Source organism: Bison bison, unplaced genomic scaffold, assembly GCF_000754665.1.
Source record: "Bison bison bison isolate TAMUID 2011002044 unplaced genomic scaffold, Bison_UMD1.0 scf7180017861828, whole genome shotgun sequence".
Lineage (NCBI taxonomy): Eukaryota > Metazoa > Chordata > Mammalia > Artiodactyla > Bovidae > Bison > Bison bison.
This window is the reverse complement of record NW_011492400.1, coordinates 64,696-72,942: the sequence shown is the minus strand read 5'-3', so window position 1 is coordinate 72,942 and position 8,247 is coordinate 64,696.

Genomic DNA, 8,247 nt, shown 5'->3' with positions numbered 1-8,247 from the left:
GTATACCTGTGGTGGATTCATTTCGATATTTGGCAAAACTAATACAATATTGTAAAGTTTAAAAATAAAATAAAAAAAAAACTGATGCTTTTTAACTGTGGTGTTGGAGAAGACTCTTGAGAGTCCCTTGGACTGCAAGGGGATCCAACCAGTCCATTCTAAAGGAGATCGGTCCTGGGTGTTTTTTGGAAGGATTGATGCTAAACCTGAAACTCCAGTAATTTGACCACCTCATGCGAAGTGTTGACTTATTGGAAAGGAGTCTGATGCTGGGAGGGACTGGGGGCAGGAGGAAAAGGAGACGACAGAGGATGAAATGGCTGGACGGCATCACCAACTCGATGGATGTGGGTTTTAGTGAACTCCCGGACTTGGTGATGGACAGGGTGGCTTGGCGTGCTGCAAATCATGGGGTGGCAAAGAATCGGACAGGACTGAGCAACTGAACTGAAATGAACTGATGATTATGTTTCAAATAAATTGTATGTTGCATTTTACATTTTTTTTGATAGTCAGGATGAGCTACAATTATTTCTCAGTTAATATATAAATAATGCATTATGGAAGTCAGAGTGATGAAAAGAGATATATTGAATATATTGTTAGAGACTTATTCCTTATGCTGCAGTTTATGCTGTGATTTGTAACACTGCTGCAGAGATGATAACTCTTTTTAGTGTCAGCGTAAATTTGCACTCAGGTTCTCATAACTAACTCCTTTGATTCAGATCTATAAAATACAACTTTTAGCTTTTCTCAAAACGTTATTTTACTCCAGATAAAATGAGGACTTTTGAGTTTTCATTATAGAAGTATTACCTGATTTTAAGTAAGATACTGAAAATAATAACTAGTCTCTAGGCATCACTCACTTTTTTAATACCAGTATAATACAGTTCAATAAAAGGTGTTTAAGATGATACTGAATACTGAGAAAAAGTTAAATGTTTTTCTAGGGAGATATAATGATTACTCAGTGATAAAGCCCAAGTTAAGAACTGCTTTATTTTCTCTTCTTCTGACATGTAATCATTCTTATCTCAGGTTTGCACTTGTAACCCAAAGGAAAAGATATGTTCTTCATCAATAATGAAGTATGAAAACATTATAATGAGATTAACAGAGATGCTTGTGAATAACTGGGCCTAATCATGAATCTACCTCATTCAGTTTAATAAGTCTTTCTCATATTCCTTTGAAGTACCTGCCTTTACCACATATTCTTTATGATAACTTTGAAATAAATCTCAATATTCAATAAAGCAACTTCTGAAATCTTTTCTTCCCTCTAAGTGGATATTGTTTATCCTTTACCATTTCATTTTCATACAGACTTCAGTATTTATTCTGTTCCTTCTTTTAAGCCCTGAGACACTTAGGGGCTGTAAAATTTATGTCACTTCTTCTCTAGCTCTGCACGTTAAAGCATTCTTGGCTGTAGCCATGCCTTCTCTGCTTCATTCATCGATACTCCTTCATAATGATAAGATCATATTAGCTGGCTTTATTTTACCATTGTTTTAATTAATTAATTTATTTATTTTTTGGCTGTACTGCATAGCATGTGAGATCTTAGCTTCCCAACCAGGGATAAAGCCCATGATCCCTGCAGCAGAAGCAAAGAATCTTAACCCCCGGACCACCAGAGAAATCCCACTATTGTTTTTATTGATGTGACTTTGCCATTCGATTTATTTCTCATTATCATTACTATGATTGATTCAGTTTCTGAGGGAAAAGAGAAACAACAAACGCATGTTATATATTGAGTTTGACATACTGAGTTAAAAATAATGGAAATTTTATCTATTTATTTACTAATTAGGGGAAAAATGGGCATAGGTAAAATTCTACAGGCATGGCAGATAAGAATATATTGGTCAATGGAACAAAATAGAAAGCCCAGAGATAAATCCACGCACATATGGACACCTTATCTTTGACAAAGGAGGCAAAAATATACAATGGATTAAAGACAACCTCTTTAACAAATGGTGCTGGGAAAACTGGTCAACCACTTGTAAAAGAATGAAACTAGAACACTTTCTAACAACATACACAAAAATAAACTCAAAATGGATTAAAGATCTGGGGAACACATGTATACCTGTGGCGGATTCATTTTGATATTTGGCAAAACTAATACAATTATGTAAAGTTTAAAAATAAAATAAAATTTAAAAAAAATATAAAGATCTCAACATAAGACCAGAAACTATAAAACTCCTAGAGGAGAACATAGGCAAAACACTCTCTGACATACATCACAGCAGGATCCTCTATGACCCACCTCCCAGAATATTGGAAATAAAAGAAAAAATAAACAAATGGGACCTAATTAAACTTAAAAGCTTCTGCACAACAAAGGAAACTATTAGCAAGATGAAAAGGCAGCCTTCAGATTGGGAGAAAATAATAGCAAATGAAGCAACTGACAAACAACTAATCTCAAAAATATACAAGCAACTCCTACAGCTCAACTCCAGAAAAATAAATGACCCAATTAAAAAATGGGCCAAAGAACTAAATAGACATTTCTCCAAAGAAGACATACAGATGGCTAACAAACACATGAAAAGATGCTCAACATCACTCATTATCAGAGAAATGCAAATCAAGACCACTATGAGGTACCATTTCACACCAGTCAGAATGGCTGCGATCCCAAAGTCTACAAGCAATAAATGCTGGAGAGGGTGTGGAGAAAAGGGAACCCTCTTACACTGTTGGTGGGAATGCAAACTAGTACAGCCACTATGGAGAACAGTGTGGAGATTCCTTAAAATACTGGAAATAGAACTGCCTTATGATCCAGCAATCCCACTGCTGGGCATACACACTGAGGAAACCAGAAGGGAAAGAGACACGTGTACCCCAATATTCATCACAGCACTGTTTATAATAGCCAGGACATGGAAGCAACCTAGATGCCCATCAGCAGATGAATGGATAAGAAAGCAGTGGTACATATATACAATGGAGTATTACTCAGCCATTAAAAAGAATATATTTGAATCAGTTCTAATGAGGTGGATGAAACTGGAACCTATTATACAGAGTGAAGTAAGCCAGAAAGAAAAACACCAATACAGTATACTAACACATATATATGGAGTTTAGAATGATGGTAACAATAACCCTGTGTACGAGACAGCAAAAGAGACACTGATGTATAGATCAGTTTTACGGACTCTGTGGGAGAGGGAGAGGGTGGGGAGATTTGGGAGAATGGCATTGAAACATGTGTAATATCATGTATGAAATGAGTCACCAGTCCTGGTTCGATGAACGATACTGGATGCTTGGGGCTGGTGCACTGGGACGACCCAGAGGGAGGGTATGGGGAGGGAGGAGGGAGGAGGGTTCAGGATGGGGAGCATGGGTATACCTGTGGAAGATTCATTTCGACGTTTGGCAAAACTAATACAATATTGTAAATTTTAAAAATAAAATAAAATTTAAAAAAAAGAATATATTGGGAAGAATCGTTAAATTACAAATCTTATTGAAATAAACACCTTCTTTGAAAAAACATAGCATTCAGTCTTGTACAATAAAAATAGAAAATCTAAGTAAAGTCTTATCTGTGTGTGCTTGGTCATGTCTGATTCTTTGTGACCCCATGGACTTTAGCCTGCCAGGCTTCTGTGTCCATGGAATTTTCCTGGCCAGAATACTGGAGTGGGTGGCCATGCCCTTCTCCAAGAGATATCCCTGACCCAGGATTGAACCCCCATTTCCTGTGTCTTCTTTATTGCAGGTGGATTCTTTACCACTGAGACACTGAGGAAGCCCAAAGTAATGGAATTTGTTTTCAAAAACTTTCTAACAAAGAAATCCTATGCCCTGTTTATTATGTTGGTGAATTTCTCCAAACATTTAAGAAATACTGTCAATACTGCACAAATTTTTCTAGAAAATAGATTGAGAGAATACTTAATAATGCATTATATTCACTGAGTTTTAAAAAATCAATTCAAACAAAGCTATTATAAGAAATAAATTTATAGATAAGTCTTTCTCATGAGGTTCGATAATGAATATTCAAGACAGAATATTGACACACTGGATTTTATTCCAGAAACTGAAAAGTGGTTTAACAGTCATTAATTAATAACCACAAATCAACATATTAAAGCAAAAGGGAAGATATATCATTCTTGCAATTCACAGTTCTAGAAAAATAATTTGGTTAAATACAAAACTCATTCCACTATGCATGGATGATTTTTCTCAACTCATATTTAATAAAATTGTTGTTAGCTACAAGAAACAAGTAACCTCATATTAACTACTGAAATGACTGTGATTAATTTTAAAATACTTTGGCTGTAATACTATATATATATATATATATATACATCTCCCCAAGAATGTACAAATCCAAAGGCACACCCCTAGAGTTTTATTTGAAAAGTTCGTCCTTCCTAGATGGCTGTGACAAATGTTTCTGTTATCCATGTGTTGAATAGAAATTAACCTCTTCCTGATAAGAGTGTGGGCTTCTCTGGTGGCTAAGTTGGTGAAGAATCCACCTGCAATGTAGGAGACCTGGGTTTGATCCCTGGATCTGGAAGATCCCCTGGAGAAGGGAATGGCAACCCACTCCAGTATTCTTGCCTGAAGAATTCCAAGGACAGAGGAGCCTGGCAGGCTACAGCCCATGGGGTCGCAAAAAGACACGACTGAGAGACTAACACACACACATACATGCGTGCATGAATAAGTCTTGCAAATTACATTTAGAATACAATGATGCAATTGATATTTTTATATATACTCATTTATGCAACTCTACTGCATTTTGTTATTATTTTCTCATATTTTCGTTGCAGATTCCATAGAACTTTCTATATACAGAATCTAGCTTGCAAATAAAGACAGTTTTACTTTCTACTTTCCAGTAATTATAATTTTCTTTTCTTTTTCAGCAAAACTCTAAAATAAGATGTTGAAAAAAAGTGGTTGGGGACATTATTTTTTGGTTGTTTTTATACACAGGGTTAGGAGAAAATCAAGTTATTTTGCTTTATGTAGGATTTTTTTCTGTTTTCTTTTTTTCCATTAAACATAATGATAGCTATAGGTATTTTTGTAGATGATCTTTATCAGATTGAAGGAATTTTCTTATGTATCTTGTTTGCTACTATACAGATAATTATTTTGGTTTTTCCCCTCCCCTCTCAAGTCATTGTTTATTTTCCTATCATATACTGTGATATCTTATTTTCTGATATTTTATTTTCTTATATTTTATTCAGTATTTCTGTAATGAAGTACATTAGTTATTTTGATCTTTTTTTCCAACATCTTTGTCTGCTTTTGATGTTGATGGTTGTTGGTTAGTTACTAAGTTATATCTCTTTTACAACTCCATGGATGGTAGCCTGCCAAGCTCTTCTATCCATGGGATTCTCTAGGCAAGAATACTGAAGTGGATTGCCATTTCCTTCTCCAGGGGATGTTCCTGATCCAGGGATAGAACATGTATCCTCTGCCTGGCAGATGGATTCTGTACCTCTGAACCACCAGGGAAACCTATGAAACACCAGAGATGTCCAAAAACTCAGAAAATGATCAGAAATATTGGTGGTGGCTCCTCCTCACTTTTGGAGATGCCCACACCCTTTCTTTCCTGGTGTGCATCTCTGCCTTGCTTAACTAAACAGTTTTTCTGCCTGCTCTCCCATTTGTTATGCTATATTTCTAAAAATAAACTTCGTACCTTCATTTACAATTTTTGCCTCCTTGAGAAATGCATTTTTTACTGGGGACCAATATATACATACATACATACATATATATGTATGTATGTATATATACTGATGTTTGCCATTAACTCGCATCTCAGCTATCAGTTTTTAAACTATAGAATTATGATTCACACATTCTAAACTAATTAATCATTTTCAGGTTTTGTACATTGTTGATTGAGTTGTCTTTGCCTCTTCAACCAAATCCTGAGCTCCCGAAGGTCAGGAAGCAGGCCAAAGAATTCTATCATTGTACTTGCACTATGCTGGGTTCTAGATATTTGTAGCTGAAAATCAAATCCAGAAATCTTTGGTTTTGATCATAGAGATTCTTAGAATCTCTGTCAGAATCACCTGGGAAATCAGTTGAACTCACGGATATTTGGCAGAGAAACCCAAGACTCTTGGAATATTTTTATGTACATGGATGTTTGGGAATTAGAGAGCTGTCACATACAAATAAACACAACTTTAAGTACATGTTTCACACAAGGTATAGGCGAGATAGTAACAGCATCAAGTTTAAATAACGTTTCCAGTCTCATTTGCTCCACTAGTCCCTCCTCCCCCTCCTGTCTGAATCATCCTCCTGGTGCAAAATTCTAATCAAGTCCTTCCTTTAACAAAAACCTCCCCAGCTGTGAGACTATAAAACCCATAATCATAAGCTTATCCTTTAAGAATCTTTATGGCCCAGTTGCAATCAAATGACATAACTTTTTAACTAAGAGCACAAACTCTGGGGCCAGACTGACTGAATTCAAATCCCAATGCTTCCAGTTTGAGTATGAGCTATATTAATGGGATGAAGAAAAAGTGTTGCATATATCTCTTATTGCTCTGTTCATTCAAATATCCATGCAGGTTTTTTAATATAAATTTATTTATTTTAATTGGAGCCTAATTACTTTACAATATTTTATTGGTTTTGCCATACATCAACATGAATCCACCATGGGTGTACACGTCTTCCCATCCTGAACCCCCCTCCCACCTCCCTCCTCATACTATCCCTCTTGGTCATCCCAGTGCACCAGCCCTGAGAACCCTGTCTCATGCATCAAATCTGGACTGGCAATTCATTTGACATATGATATTATACATGTTTCAATGCCATTCTCTCAGAATGCAGGGTGTGTGTGTGTGTGTGTGTGTGTGTGTGTGTGTGCTATTTGTTACTTAAATGCTTGACAGAATTTACCATTTAATATTATGGGTCTGGGGTTCTTCTTGTGGGAAAGCTTTTAACTGAAAATTCAATTTCATAAGAAGATAGAAGCTATTCATATTTTGTATTTCATTTTTGATAAGTTTATTTGTATGGTTCAAATGATTTTTCTACATCAAATAAGTAGTTAAATGTTTGGAAGAAAATCATACATAATACTCCCTAATTACTTTTTCTACATTGACAGCATCTGTAATGAAGTCCCATTTTTTTTCTTGAGTAGCAATTGTGTTATGATCTGTTATTTTTAATCAATTTATCTAACAGATGATTGATTTTATGTATGATTTTAAACATCAGAATTTTAGTTTTGCTCAATCCCTTATTTCTATTTCACTGTCCATTTTCTATTTTATAATCACCATTCTCATCTTTTCCTCCTTCTACTTATTGTGAGATTAAAAACTATGTTTGCTTTTTTATCTTCTTAAGATGGAGTCACAGATCATCAAGTTTCTTCTCTTAAGTGAAACATTCAAGCAAGTAGGTGCTATTTTAAATAGAATGAGGTATTAATAGAGAGAGTCAAAAAATGTTGACCTCATGAGTGACAAGTAGAAGTCTAAACTAGTGCTTAAGATTCCCCACCATTTGGTGCACACATATCTTCAACTAGCCATTCAATTACACATTAATCTGGGAGCTCCTGGCATAATTTTAAATTATGACTAGTTTTAAATCAGTTGATCATGAGAAAAGAAGACTATCCTGATTGGTGAGTCTCATATAATCCGATGATTTGTTTAAAATGCTTGAATTCCTCTTTAAAGACATGTATGAATTATAAGAGGGTGTTGAAAGAGAAATTTGAAGTGTGAGAGTGACTTGAGTGGAGAAAACAAAGCTGATACCTAGGAGTGGATTCTAGGGACTGTTCAGTTTGGTTCAGTCACTCAGTCGTGTCCGACTGTTTGCAACCCCATGAATTTCAGCATGCCAGGCCTCCCTGTCCATCACCAACTCCCAGAGTTCATTCACACTCACGTCCATCGAGTCGATGATGTCATTCAGCCATCTCATCCTCTGTAGTCCCCTTTTCCTGCTACCCCCAATCCCTCCCAGCATCAGAGTCTTTTCCAATGAGTCAACACTTCGCATGAGGTGGCCAAAGTACTGGAGTTTTAGCTTCAGCATTATTCCTTCCAAAGAACACCCAGGACTGATCTCCTTTAGAATGCACTGGTTGGATCTCTTTGCAGTCCAAGGGACTCTCAAGAGTCTTCTCCAACACCACAGTTCAAAAGCATCAATTCTTCTGTGCTCAGC